The following is a 14235-nucleotide window of genomic DNA, read 5'->3' on the forward strand; positions in this document are numbered from 1 at the left end:
TATCATAAATAAATAAAAATTTTAAAAAAAATAGGGAAACAGCGAAAGGGATAAAGAGTAACCAATACAGCAAGTCCCTCAAGATTACAAGGCAATGACATCCAGAAGACAAGCCAAGGGATTAGCTGAAGTCAGGGAGAGTAACTTTTTCTCTATGACTTAAGGAAAGAAGGTAAGAAAAGCGGCAGAGAATTCTTTAGGTAGAGGAAGGGGAAGTGGGGGGAGTTCACGTCTTTTTTTTCCCTATGAGGTGATAAGTAAGGTTTTAAGCCAAGCATGGGGCAGTAGGAATGCTTGAGTAAAGCAGTCAAAATTTTACAAATCACTGTGGAGGGGATCCCTGGGTGGCTCAGCGGTTTGACACCTGCCTTTGGCCTAGGGCGTGATCCTGGAGTCCCGGGATCGAGTCCCACGTCAGGCTCCTGGCATGGAGCCTGCTTCTCCCTCCTCCTGTGTCTCTGCCTCTCTCTCTCTCTCTCTCTCTCTCATAAATAAATAAATAAATAAATAAATCATTTAAAAAAATCACTGTGGAGAACAGAGGGAGGAACCGAACAGAATCACTTCAACAGACACCGAAGTGAGATTCAAAGGAGACCTAAGATTACACATTAATTGTAGTACTAACCCCCAGCACTATGTGAGATTTCTTCATGACAGACAAAAAAAACAGAAGCTATGGGTGGTAGGAAGGATGCAAGGCTGGCATCTGCATAATGGGTCTTGCAGAATAGTAAAAAATTTAAAAACTGCAAGTGCTGGTAAGAAAAGAGCTGAAGCAGAGCACCCCAGAAGTCACAGTGTACTAAAGGAAGACAAAAAAGTAAAATCGGGAAGAGGCTGATGGCCCAAGAGACATGAGGTAGAAGAGCTAGTGGAAAAAGACTACAAAAGTGAGAGTTGTAAATTATCAGAACTTCGGATCTGAAGGTCAACTTGCGATCTGAAGACAGATCCGAAAATGATGACAAGGTAGAAGATATGGCCACAATACTGAGTTACTGAAATAGCAGGAAGCTAACGTTCGCTTGAGCTGAAGTTAAGGAATTTTACAGTTGCTAGTTACAGAAGTTGTTCAGTACTGTGGTTATGTACTTATTTCTAGTGACTTGAGGAAGTCACTTAGCTTCCATATCTTCACTTGTAAAATGGGGGTAACAGTATCTATTCATATGGTTGTTACGAGGATTAAATTAGTGAACAATGTAAAGTGCTTGGAAAAGAGCCTGGCACATAGAAAGGGCTAAATATGAGTGAGCTGTTTTGTCATTATTGTTGTTGTTATTGTTTATACAGTCATTGACATCTGCCAGGATGATGTCAGAAATTCAGACAGAAAGGAAAACTAAGCCAAGTATCAAAGACATCACACAGAGCAATGGTAAAGGATGGTATAGTTGAATGATGATACACTTTGGAATAAACAATGTAGGGGATCCCTGGATGGCTCAGCGGTTTAGCACCTGCCTTTGGCCCTGGGCGTGATCCTAGAGTACCAGGATCGAATCCCAGTCGGGCTCCCCGCATGAAGCCTGCTTCTCCCTCTGCCTGTGTCTCTGCCTCTCTCTCTCTCTGTCCCTCATAAATAAATAAAATCTTTTTTTAAAAAATGCAATATTAAATATGAAAAAATTTCTTTAATCCATCAGACATTTACAACCTTGTGACTTCAAACACATATACAAACAACCACAAAGCAATCATAAAAGTACCAATTGAGTATTAGGTAAGTATTATATGGCAATACAAAAAAGAAAAGGCTCTGACCATAAAAACCATGGAAACTATCATGGTATGGGTTAAACCGTACTAAATCACTAAATTGTACTAGAACAGAAGACCGAGAGTTAACTTTATCTTACTATGTCTGTAAACAAATAGTAAAGTATAAATTTCTTGAGAGCAAAAAACTAAATATTTGTATGTACTGTCAATAAACTAGTAATGAACATCATAAAAGTGAGCATGAATGAATCGCAGGTCCATTAACCAAAAAGTCTACCTCAAAGAGAAGTCCAAGGACCCTTCCATATCGTTTTCCTTGTCACAGTCACATCTACTTCATTTATTTTCTATTCTAATGAGCTGCACAAAGAAAAGTTCTGAAAGTGTATGTATTTATCCACACTTGTATGAACTCCAGAAATTCACCAGTTTGTTCCAACAAAGCCATCTTCCAAGGAGAATTACATGAAGTAAACAGACTATACCTTTCACTTCAGAGCCTTGAAAAATTATATCATATCAGTTTACGAGATCAAAAGGATATGCTTCACTCCTTGAAAAAACCTGCTGTGATTAGCAGCCCAGGAAGGGGTTTATGAACTAGAAGGCAGGGGCCCATTGTTGTCCTTTACTCTGTAACCAGAACAAGCCCATAGCAGGGAAGTAGGGTAGAAAGCTTTGGCCTTGGACTCCGTTGGCACTCTTCTTGAGAGTTTATTCCCTGCACAAATCCAAAGTGGGAAAGAGAAAAAAGGAAAGCTGCATTCATATCTGGTCTTGGAAGGAAAAATGGTCTGTTTAAAGCCTTCGAAGCTGTACTTAATTGAATAAATGCTGGAGAAACATTCATCAGGGCAGAGCTGCACAGATTCTGCCTGCAAATCAGATTCACAATCAGGCCTGATTTTATCAAATGCTGAAATTATATTTAACCACAATTCTTCAGATCTTTTTTGCTAATAAAGTAACTGTAAAAATTTTAAACTCAGAAATAGTTCTTGATTAGGGCATAGAATTTTAAAAGACACTAGTTCTCTCATGTTAAAGTAATACAAAGCACTAGTTTCTATTGACACCATTTTTGATTCAAGTAAGTTTCAAAAGGAAAGCTTAACATAAAAATATAAAGTATTAAGACTTTTCTTAGAAAACTCCTAACTAAAATTTTTTTAGATAGTTCCACTTAAGAAGTTAAAGGGATTTAAAAGCAAAGGATAAAAAAATACAAAAATAAAAGCAAAGGGTACAATACAAAAGGAAGACAGGCATGCCAGTCTCCAGGTTCTATCAACGCCAAGCAGGTAGGAGAAGCCAGATTTACAGGCTCACGCTGAATTCAGTTATTGATCATTTCCAGGTCTGCTTTACAATCCAAAGATTTGTGCAATCCTCATACTCATTCCTTACACAGTACATTTAACTCCACCTGCCTCATAATCCAACAGCCACACCGAGTTAATTAGAAAGCACCTCACAAGCTAAGATTTTATTATGACTAAGCTAAGTTGACAAAATGCCAGCCTTTAAATAAAATATCCACCATGATTTCACTTCAAAGCTATTCAAATCCAATCACCATACTTTCCTGAGGCTGAGACAGACCCATCTATGACACAAAGCAGCATATTCAGTGTCGGCAGAACAGCTGCCTAGAACAGTAAGAGATATGTGAGCAAGGGATCTGTTGACAATCTAATTTCAGCTACCTCCAGATTCCACAAAGATGACAACCTGCATCCTCAGAAATACTGCTGCATGCCTCTCCCACTGTCAGAATAGGCCAGGTTAGTAAATCTCTGCAGGGTGAGCTACTCTGAAAATCTATCCATCCAATGCAATATACCAGCTCGAAGCTTCCGTGCTGGTATACTGGCCCTAGCAATCCTCAGATCTGCCTGGGTACGTGTAAGGATCATGATCGGGCCTCCACGTCCATAGCACTGGCCATACAAGATGAATAGAGACACAACAGCATTTCACCCCAACAAGAATGGAATCTTGAAGGCACTTCACCACAGAAGCTCATTTAGCAATTCACCAAGGAGAAAAAGTGATTCGGGAGTTCAATTATGGTTTTAGGGCCGGAACGTGTTGTGTTGCATGAACAATGACTAGCTCGCCCGAGCCGGCTCCCAACCCCCACAACTTGGCTTCTGGCGGGGCCAGTCACCCTGAAAGCTGCCAGGGCTGTCACTCGGTGCCTTCCAGCAACCGGACTTGGCTACTAAAGGATTTGTCAGATCATCCTCCCAATATGGCTGCCAGAGTAATCCTGGGCTGCCGAACGCCGAGACCACAGCAGCCCTCCCCGCGGCTGGCCGGCATCCACACGCCCCCTCCCTCTCCACCGCGCTCCTCTCTCGGGTCCCCGCGCCATCCGCTTCCCCTCCGCCACGCCGAGCCCCTTCCTACCTTCATCTGGCAGAAGAGCAGAGCCGCGTTCCCAGGCTCAGCCCCGATGCCAACCACAAAGGGGGCGCGGGGACCGGGGCAACGAGGACGGGGGCTTCGACGCCGAGCGGCGCCGGCTGCACCGAGCTGCAGTGTGCGCAGAGAGCGCAGGCCGCCGACGGCCACGGGCCGGCCGACCGCGGGGCACGGCCCGAGTGCGGCGGCTCCGGGGAAGCCGAGGGCTGGTGCGGGGCACTGCGGGACCCGAGGGCCCCCGCCCCGCCCCGCCCCGCCCTGCCCTGCCCTGCCCTGCCCTGCGCCCCGGGCCCGCCGCGCGGCTCGCGCCCGGACGGCGCTTCCTCCGCTCGGACCCCGCCCGGCCCGGGCCCGGCCGCCCCTCCCCCAGGCGGCCCCCTCCCCAGCCCCGGCGGCCGCGGCGCCAACCGCTGCCCGCCCCCTCCCCCTCCCCCTCCCCCGCCTCACCTCAGCTGCGCTGCGGGCCCACGGGCCGACTGGCGGGCCGGGTCAGCAGGCGCCGCGGCGCGCGGGGGCGCGGGGGGCCCGGCACCTACGCTCCTCAGCGCGAGCAGCAGCCACCGCGAGCCGCAGGGCGCCGCTCCGCAGCCCCATCACGCGGCGGCCCGGCCCCTCATCGAGGGCCGCGGCGCGGGGAAGCGGGAGCGCGGGAGGCCGGGGCGCGGGGACGAGCCGGCGGAGGCAGCCTCGGCGGACGCGGAGCAACAGCTCGCGCTCGCGCTGGCGCTGGCGCCTCCCTGGGCGGCAGCCGTCTGACTGCCCAGCGTCGGTCCCGGCGAAGCTCCGCCCGCAGCCGCCCGCGCCGGACACCGCCCCGAGCCCCGCCGCCGCGCGTCACCTCGGCCCGCCCCGACGTCCGCGATTGACGCGGGCAGCGACCAATCGGAGCTTAGAGCTCGGGGCGGCCGGCCAATCGCAGGGTGAGCTAGAGAGGGGCTGGGGCGAGTTGCTGCGGAGAGGCCGGGCGCCTCCTGGTGGCCCAGACGTCCGCGCGCGTGCGGGGTTGCGGGGCTGCGGGGCCGCGGGGCTGCGGGGCCGGGAAGGCCGGCGCCCCGAGTGCCCCCCCGGGTGACCCGAGAAGGACGTTATTCAGCGGCAGTCGCGCCTGGCCCACCTGATGATCTGCCTTGTAAGGGAACAAAGCTTGGCCAAGTGGGGCGGGGCGCGCCTGCGGGGGGCAGGGGCCAGCGGAGGGGCCCAGCTGAGTCTGGGAGGCGGCCCAGTGTGGAGTCATTGTCCGCGGGGAAAGCTGCCCCCCGCCCCCCAGCCGCCCTACACGGCGCAGTCGGAATTGAAACACGCAAAGGGAGGAGTGCATTGTCCCGCAGCAAGCTTCCCGGCCTATTCTTATCGAGCCCGAGCACAACACCTCCCACACGCCACCTTGGGAGAAAAGGCGGAATGAGTAATGGAAAAGCATGACTTAGTGGGCATTCAACTTGTCTCCTTGGGAGACCGGGGACGGGCCGTGAGTAAGAGAATAAAACGCTTTGTATCGTCCCTTGAGCTAACGACCCGAGCTTCCCTCCGGGAGGTGCCCTTCACGAAGGGTTGTTCGGAATTCAGCAATCCCGGACGACACGAGCACTCCAGTAGCGATTTTCTAAAAATCAGATTTAGATTCAGCTCAAAAGGAAAAGCCCACGACTGTTGATGAGCGGTCCAACAAAGTACTTAGTGAAATATAATAGCGGCGTGCATGTGCAATTACCTCGCCAAGCCCCGTTATTTTGTAAGGTGTGTGAAATGCTTTTTTTATTTACTAACAGAAATAGAAAGTGAAATAGGATTGTTTTCCCTCCTGGATTCAATATAGTTTTGGGTGTTTTACTTATTAGCAAACACTAAACCATCAAAATTAATTTCCTACACTAATGATTTTGGAAAATCTGTATCCCCGCTGAAGTCCTCATAGTCTCCATCCGGTCAACATTTATTGAACTTTTCTCATTTTACTTAGTTTTTTAAGATTTTACTTCTTTACTCATGAGAGACACAGAGAGAGGTAGAGACATAGGCAGAGGGAGAAGCAAGCTGCCTGCGGGAAGCCTGATGCAGGACTTCATCCCAGGACCCCTGGATCATGCCCTGAGCCAAAGGCAGATACTCAACCAGTGAGCCACCCGGGTGCCCCTCATTTTATTTAGAATTTAAACTCCACCTGTGCACAAAAGGATTGACATAAATTCCATGGGCGCATACAAGGAACAAAATTGTATAGCATCAACAGGAGTAAAATTCATTTTTAAAAAATAAGAAGAATTGGGATCCCTGGGTGGCGCAGCGGTTTGGCGCCTGCCTTTGGCCCGGGGCGCGATCCTGGAGACCCGGGATCGAATCCCACGTCGGGCTCCCTGCATGGAGCCTGCTTCTCCCTCTGCCTGTGTCTCTGCCTCTCTCTCTCTGTGTGTGACTATCATGAATAAATAAATAAAATCTTAAAAAAAAAATAAAAAATAAAAAAATAAAAAATAAAAAATAAGAAGAATAAAAAAGAAGAAGCTATATGGTGGGAGTGAAAGGCTTTATGAATAAGCACAGAGCATAGAAAGAAAAGTAACATTAAAAAGGAGGGTCAGAGGATGTGCCACCGTTAAGCACAACACGCAGCTCTTAGCTTCCTGAAAGCCAGAATAAAAATAAAGTTCCAATGGGTTAATGAGCAGAAGCTCATCAACTCATCAGTAGACACCCAAGTTTTTCATAGGTTGGAGCTTTTTGTGTAAGTACTAAGATAAGCACCATGGAGAGTTACAAAAACCTGGATGGTAGTAATATTGTTTGAGCTCTCAATGGAGCTCAATCTAAAAAGAATCTAAAACTGAGTGAAGGGAATGTGGTGAAAATCAACACTGAAATTAACCTAAGGCATACAGAGAAGGGTCAGTAGAGACAGGTAAGCCTGTTCTAGGTTTCACCGCCATAATAACCAGCCCTGCATAAGCCTTTTGCCCCTTTAATAGCTGAAGTCATTCTGCAGAGCCATTCAATTCCTCAGATTACAGGTTTTATACAAAGGCACCTTTTAAAAGCTGTCAAGTTCTAGAAAATTAAATTTAGCCATGGATCCATTGGGTTATCCCTCAAATGCAAGAAAATAACAACATCAAAAAAAAATCTATTAATGTGATGCACACATGCACACTACAATTAATAAGGTTTCTGGATACAAGATCAATATACAAAAATCCAAAGTGTTCCTTTTCATTAGGAATAGCCAATTAGGGATCCCTGGGTGGCGCAGCGGTTTAGCGCCTGCCTTTGGCCCAGGGCGCGGTCCTAGAGACCCAGGATCGAATCCCACGTCGGGCTCCCGGTGCATGGAGCCTGCTTCTCCCTCTGCCTGTGTCTCTGACTCTCTCTGTCAGAATGGCCAAAATAAAAAATACCAGAATAAAAAGTACTGGCAAGGATATAGAGAAAAATGAACCCTCATGCACTGTTGGTGGGAATGCAAACTGGTGCAGCTGGTGTGGAAGACAGTATGGAGTTACCCCCAAAAAATTAAAAATAGAATTACCATATGATCCAGTAATTCCACTGTTGGCTATTTATTCAAAACAAAACAAAAACAAAAACACTAATTCAAAAGGATATATGTACCCCTATGTTTATTGCAGCATTATTTATAAAAGCCAAAGTATGGAAGCAGCCCAATGTCTATTAACTGATGAATGGATAAAGAAATACAATGAAATATTAGCCATAAAAAAGTGAAATCTTACTGTTTACAACAACATGGATGGAACTAGAGAATATACTGCTAAATGACAGAAGTCAGTCAGAGAAAGACAAATCCCATATGATTTCACTCATGTGTGGAATTTAAGAAACAAAACAAACAGGTGTACCTGGTGCTCAGTTGGTAGAGCATGTAACTCTTGATCTTGGGGTTGTGAGTTCAAGCCCTATGTTGCGGGTAAAGTTAAAGAAAGAAAGAAAAAAAGAAAAGAGAAAGAAAGAAAGGAAAGAAAGAAAGAAAGAAAGAAAGAAAGAAAAGAAAGAAGAAAGAAAGAGAGAAAGAAAGAAAGAAAAAAGAAAAGAAAAAAGAAAAGAAAAGAAAAGAAAAGAAAGGAAAGACTACAGAACAAACAAAAGAAAAAAAAAGAAAAGAAAAGAAAAGAAAGGAAAGACTACAGAGGGGAGGTCTGTGTTGGGATGGGTGAAATAGGTGAAACACATTAAGAGTACATTACTGTATGAGCACTGAGTATTGAATTGTTGAATCATTACGTTGTACACCTGAAGCAAATGTAACCGTGTATGTTAATTATACTGGAACTAAAATAAAACAAATTAAAATTAGAATTCACTCAATCACCAAAAAGTAGAGGGAGAGATAGTCCTTATTTTTAGACAAGAAGGAAATTTTTTTTTAATTTTTATTTATTTATGATAGTCACACACAGAGAGAGAGGGGGCAGAGACACAGGCAGAGGGAGAAGCAGGCTCCATGCACCGGGAGCCCGACATGGGATTCAATCCCGGGTCTCCAGGATCGCGCCCTGGGCCAAAGGCAGGTGCTAAACCGCTGCGCCACCCAGGGATCCCAAGAAGGAAATTTTATGAAGTTGTCAATCCTCTCCAGGTTTAATCTATAAACAATGTAATTTCAATGAATACTTCAACAAGATTTTTCATGGAATTTGACAAGGTAATGATACAATTAAATAATAAATCTATTCCATGTCCATTTAAAAAATCCATATGCTAGAATGAAGCCAAGATTATCCATGGCAATTTTTAAGAATGAGATGTGGGGATGTGCCCGTTAGATTAGCAGGATTTTCTATGACATCATTCTAATTAGAATTCTGTTGCATTGGCACAAGAATATGCGAGTCCAGAAATGGAACAGAATAAAGTGCAGACCATGTGCATATGGTAATACAACATATGAAAGCATTGGCATTACAAATCAATGGGAAAATGGTAAACTATACATAATAATAAATGATGCTGGAATAATTGTTAAACTATATAGTTAAAAATGTGCTCCTTATATCACATAAAAAATAAATTTCAGGTGGAATGCAAACCCGAATCAGAAAAACAAAGCCTCAAATATTTTAGTAGAAAATATTAAAAAGGGGCACCTGAGTGGCTCAGTAGTTGAGCATTTGTCTTCGGCTTGGGTCATGATCTCGGGGGGGCCTGGGATCCAGCTCCACAGCAGGTTCCTTGTGCTCAGTGGGGAGCCTGCTTCTCTCTCTGCCCCTTTCCCTGCTCATGCTCTCTTTCTCTATGTGTTGCTCTCATAAAAATAAATAAATAAATAAATAAATAAATAAATAAATAAATAAATAAATAAATCTATCTTTAAAAAAAGAAAATATAAAATACTTTATGATGTTCAAATAAAGAAAAATATTTTTTAAAATATTTTATTTGGGGATCCCTGGGTGGCTCAGCAGTTTAGCGCCACCTTCGGCCCAGGGCGTGATCCTGGAGACTGGGGATCAAGTCAGTCCCATATCAGGCTCCCTGCATAGACCTGCTTCTTCCTCTGCCTGTGTCTCAGCCTCTCTTTCTCTCTCTCTCTCTCTCTCTCTCTGTGTGTGTCTCTCATGAATAAATAAATAAAATAATTTTTAAAAACTTATTCATTTACCTTATTTTAAGTAAACTCTAGACCCAATGTGGTACTCGAACTCACAACCCCAAGATCAAGAGTCTCATGCTCCACCAACTGAGCCAGCCAGGCACCCCCAATGAAGAAAAAATTTTTTTTAAGATTTATTTATTTGTTTATGACAAATAGACACAGACACAGACAGAGAGAGAGGCAGAGACACAGGAGGAGGGAGAAGCAGGCTCCATGCCGGGAGCCGGACGTGGGACTCGATCCCAGGACCCCAGGATCACGCTCTGGGCCAAAGGCAGGCCCTAAACCCCTGAGCCACCCAGGGATCCCCAAGAAAAATATTTCAAACGAGAAACAGGGCACCCCGGTGGCTCAGCGGTTTAGCGGCGCCTTCAGCCCAGGGCCTGATCCGGGAGTCCTGGGATCAGGTCCCACGTCGGGCTCCCTGCATGGAACCTGCTTCTCCCTCTGCCTGTGTCTCTGCCTCTCTCTCTCTGTCTCTCATGAATAAAAATAAAATCTTTAAAAAAAAATGAGAAACAAAAAACACTAAACAAAAAAGTCTGACGAACTTGGGATCCCTGGGTGGCTGAGCGGTTTAGTGCTGCCTTCAGACCAGGGCGTGATCCTGGAGTCCTGGGATCAAGTCCCACGTCGGGCTCCCTGCAAGGAACCTGCTTCTCCCTCCGCCTGTGTCTCTGCCTCTCTCTCTCTCTCTTTCTCTCTCTCTCTCTCTCTGTGTCTTTCATGAATAAATAAATAAAATCTTAAAAAAAAAAAAGACTGATGAACTTGACTATAATATAGGGAAAAAAAGACACTTCTATTCAACAAAAATCACCCTGAAACAAAGCAAACAACAAACCATAGACTGGACAAATATATGCAACACATATAATACATATAACCAGTGTTTAGAATATATAAAGAAATCCAATCAGTTTATAATAATATAAACCAATATGAAATATACAAGCAGCCTAACAGATAAACAATGTACAGAAGGGTATGAGCAGGTAATTCACAGAGGAAAGAATGGAGAGACACTTAAATCATGGAAATGAGATACCATGCCAAATCCATCAAATTGCCAGTAATGGCAAGCATAAAAATACCCAGCTGTATAAGGAAAGGCAATGGGACAGCTATTTTGGAAAATTTGTTAGCAGCCAGGTAAATGGAGGATGAGCACAGCCCTGTAACCCAGTATTCCAGTAGATACTCTAGAGAAACTCTTGTACAAGTAAGTGAGGGAACAGGTCCAAGAATGGGGTCTTTCTGTTGTTTGCCAGAAGGAAAAATCAAAACACCCATCGACAAGAGAATGGATGAATAAACTGTGAAAGAGTCATAGGAGGGAATACTACCCAGCAACGAAAATTAATGGACCAGAGCTACATTGAACACATCTGCACAGTCAGGACCCATTTAGAAACTACTACCATGGGGCAGTCATGCCAAGCACAAGAGGTTTAATAGAGGAATTGGTTGTGTAGATGTTGCATGCTTAAAGAGGAAAAAAGAAGAAGGGTTGATAATTCGGAGACTAGAAACTGCAGAAAGGTGCTAGCACTCCTAGCACTGGGAGAAAAAAATGAGGAGGGAGTGTTCAAAAAACTTGGAAAAGCCAGGACTGGAGCCCGGGGTGTAGAGGCAGCTGCATCAGGAAAAAACACCAGGAGAAGGGAAAGAGCAAAAGAAAAAGGAAAACAAAGACTTCTTTCCTCCTCTCAACACCTCCTACTGGCAGAACCCAGAGGGAAACCAACTGGCAAAGCAGCTTGAGGAATACAAACAATATAGGAGGGTGGGCACAAGACTGAGAAGGAATCGGTGAACAGCTAGCACAATGACTAAATCTCAAAAACGTAAAGGTGAGCAAAAAAAAAGAGTTTCAGAATAATTTGTGCAGCACAATGCCATTTATGCATAAAGTTTGAAAATGTGAAGATGAACTCCCTAGTGCCTAGAAACTACATTCCTGCATAGTCAGGAAGGAAAACCTGCCCAGGGAAATGATGTCAACAAATTCAGGATAGAGGTTACCCTGGGAGAGAGGAAAGAATGGAATTAGGAAACAAGACACAGGAAGCTTCAACTGTCTCTGTAATCTTTTATTTCTTGGTGGGGGAGGTGGAAAGACACAAGGATGGAAATGTTCAGAGAGCAGGGGTGATGGGTACATGGGTGAGAGCCGTTATGTTACTCTCTACACTGCCCTGTTAGAAGATGTTTCATCATTTAAAAATGGTATTTGTCCAAAGGCATCCCAGCTGTGATCCTACCAGTAATCCTCTGCAGGCTGGGTCAGGAGCTGGATCAGAGGGACCAGGACTCACCCATGGCAGCTGGGCGAGCCTGAGGGGCTGAGTGGGCGGGAGGCCATAAGCTATAATCCTCTCTCTGACCTGGTTTTAAGATGCCCTGGTCCCACAGCCTGCACTGTGAAAGGTCACTGCATCTTGGCCCAACAGTTGGCCTCCCTGACTCAAGAGAGTCTATATTCATTCAAAACTGCCACATGCCACCACTTGCACTAATGAAAATGTAGGGAGAATTAAGACCACAGTCCTCTGCAGGACTGTCCGTGCCCATAAGAGAATTATCTTCTGGTTATTTTAACCAAGGTCAGGTAACACATGTACTCTACTCTTGGATCATGTTGCACATTTAAAAATAGGAAATGCTTATATATTCGAACCTATGCTGAAGCTGGAACATATCTGCTTTTTTAATACAAAGTCCTTGTGAATATTAATGAATATTTGATATAAGTATGTGTGTACAGATTGTATTGAACACTGTATTATAAATAACAATACAGAGTTGGAGACAAATTAATAAATGCTCTTTTTTTTTCAGTGAGTACTAAGGATGCAATCTGATCTAACTCATTAATATTAATATACAATGACATGACTTCTGCTGAGGTTATTTGGAATCAGAGAATCAAAGCTGGAAGATACTTTAGCCCAGGTTAGTCCTCCTGGTCAGGAAACTGATGAGCACAGCAAGCCTCCAGTTTGCTGAGGACCGATTTTTATTTGGTGGCTTCAACTACCCAGAAGCCAGAAGGAAGGAAAAGAAAATCAGCCAAAATAGATGTCATAAAACCCATGCTTCTTATTCTCTGAAAAGTTCCTCAAGCCTGAATTCAGTGTCTCTTTACTTCTCTTTCACCATTAATCCTAACAAGCTCGACTGCCCCAATTCTTTGCTAATGAGATTAGTTGGAACAAATATAAAATGGGAAATAGGGGAGTGAGCTGCTGGGAGAAGTGAGTCTTATTCCAACAAAGATTAAAATTTTAAAAAGCATGTGTAACAGTTCAGAAAACTGAACCTGACAACGTTTGGATCCAAATGACTCCTGGACATCTCCAAAAACCAGATTAATACAAAAAGTGAATTCTGACACTGTCTAGAATAGTCAACATCATGCTGCAGAATATTAACACAAATATAGATTGGTAATTTAAAAAATATGTTGAGTACAACAAAGCTTATGCCTTTGACAAAAAGTTTCTAGTCTTCTTGAGAAGGCTTGAGGGAAAAAAAAGGAATCTCTGCCTAGACCACATTTTCTGAAGTCCTGAAGGCAGTAACAAGATGAATTGGTGTCATTTTTTTTCTTTTCCTCCAATGTTCAATTATATTGAAATGAGTATCAGTTTATAAGGAACATATGCAACACACTGCAAATTAGCACCATTGCTAAGATCACCCTGACCCTGAGGACCCCATAGTAAATACCAAACAATCCATGCACAAGTACTGAATTGAGAACCAGACACTGATATTTGGTATTTCCGTAAAAACTAAAGAGAATGGGAAATTTTAATTTGTTGTGTTTCCTTAGTTCCCAATGATTAGTGCAAGGTTTTGTTTTAATCAGCTGTTGGCTCATAGTAGACACAGTCAGCTATAATCAGCATGTCTGGCTGTTTCCCCTGGTCATGACTGGGGATCTATCATTTCAGCCAGATAAAAATACTCTGCATAGATTCCCCTCTTCTGAATTGCAGTTTATGTACACATCATTTTTCTGTAACAGGCATTTTTTACTAATTAGGAACAACCTTGTATCAATTAACTTGGTCTTAAAGCCATGATTAAAGAAACCAAATTATTGTTTCTGGGAATTGCTGTGCCAGTGACAGATGGCCCCGGAACACATGGGCAGAACATGGTGCCTGAAATGGGCTTCCTACGGCTCTGGAGAGTCCAGCCGCCAGGAACGATGCCTAGGACATGAGAATAGGGAGGATCTGGGCAAAATGGAGAGCTGGGAACACAATGCCCACAGCTGAACAGTGCTCAGTAGGGTCAGGATATCTCAAATAACCCTGCTGTTTCCACGATTCTCAAATCCCCAGTCCAAGGAGACTACCCTAAGGACACAGCCCTCTACAAAGCTCCAGCTCAAACAGCATCTCCTGGAAATTGCATTTTCTTACTTTCACTTATAGCATAACTACTTGAGATGAATACATAACTTA

The 14235-nt window shown here is 44.4% G+C and overlaps 1 protein-coding gene across 10 annotated transcripts in view; it reads right to left on the bottom strand.

Annotated features, from left to right (window-relative positions):
* Nucleotides 1–4758, bottom strand: part of KIF1B (kinesin family member 1B) — a 149395-nt gene extending 144637 nt beyond the window's left edge. For 6 of the 10 annotated variants that reach the window (XM_077891259.1, XM_077891257.1, XM_077891253.1 and 3 more), the window contains exon 1: nt 4600–4752. The gene's annotated coding sequence lies outside the window, so the exon portion shown is untranslated. Of the gene's footprint in view, nt 1–4137; nt 4276–4599 lie in introns of those variants that run through there. The other 4 variants (XM_077891254.1, XM_077891251.1, XM_077891252.1 and 1 more) reach the window with 3 other exon arrangements.
* Nucleotides 4759–14235: the final 9477 nt, after the last annotated feature.

This window comes from Canis aureus, chromosome 3 (genome assembly GCF_053574225.1).
Source record: "Canis aureus isolate CA01 chromosome 3, VMU_Caureus_v.1.0, whole genome shotgun sequence".
In the NCBI taxonomy this organism is placed as follows: Eukaryota; Metazoa; Chordata; class Mammalia; order Carnivora; family Canidae; genus Canis; species Canis aureus.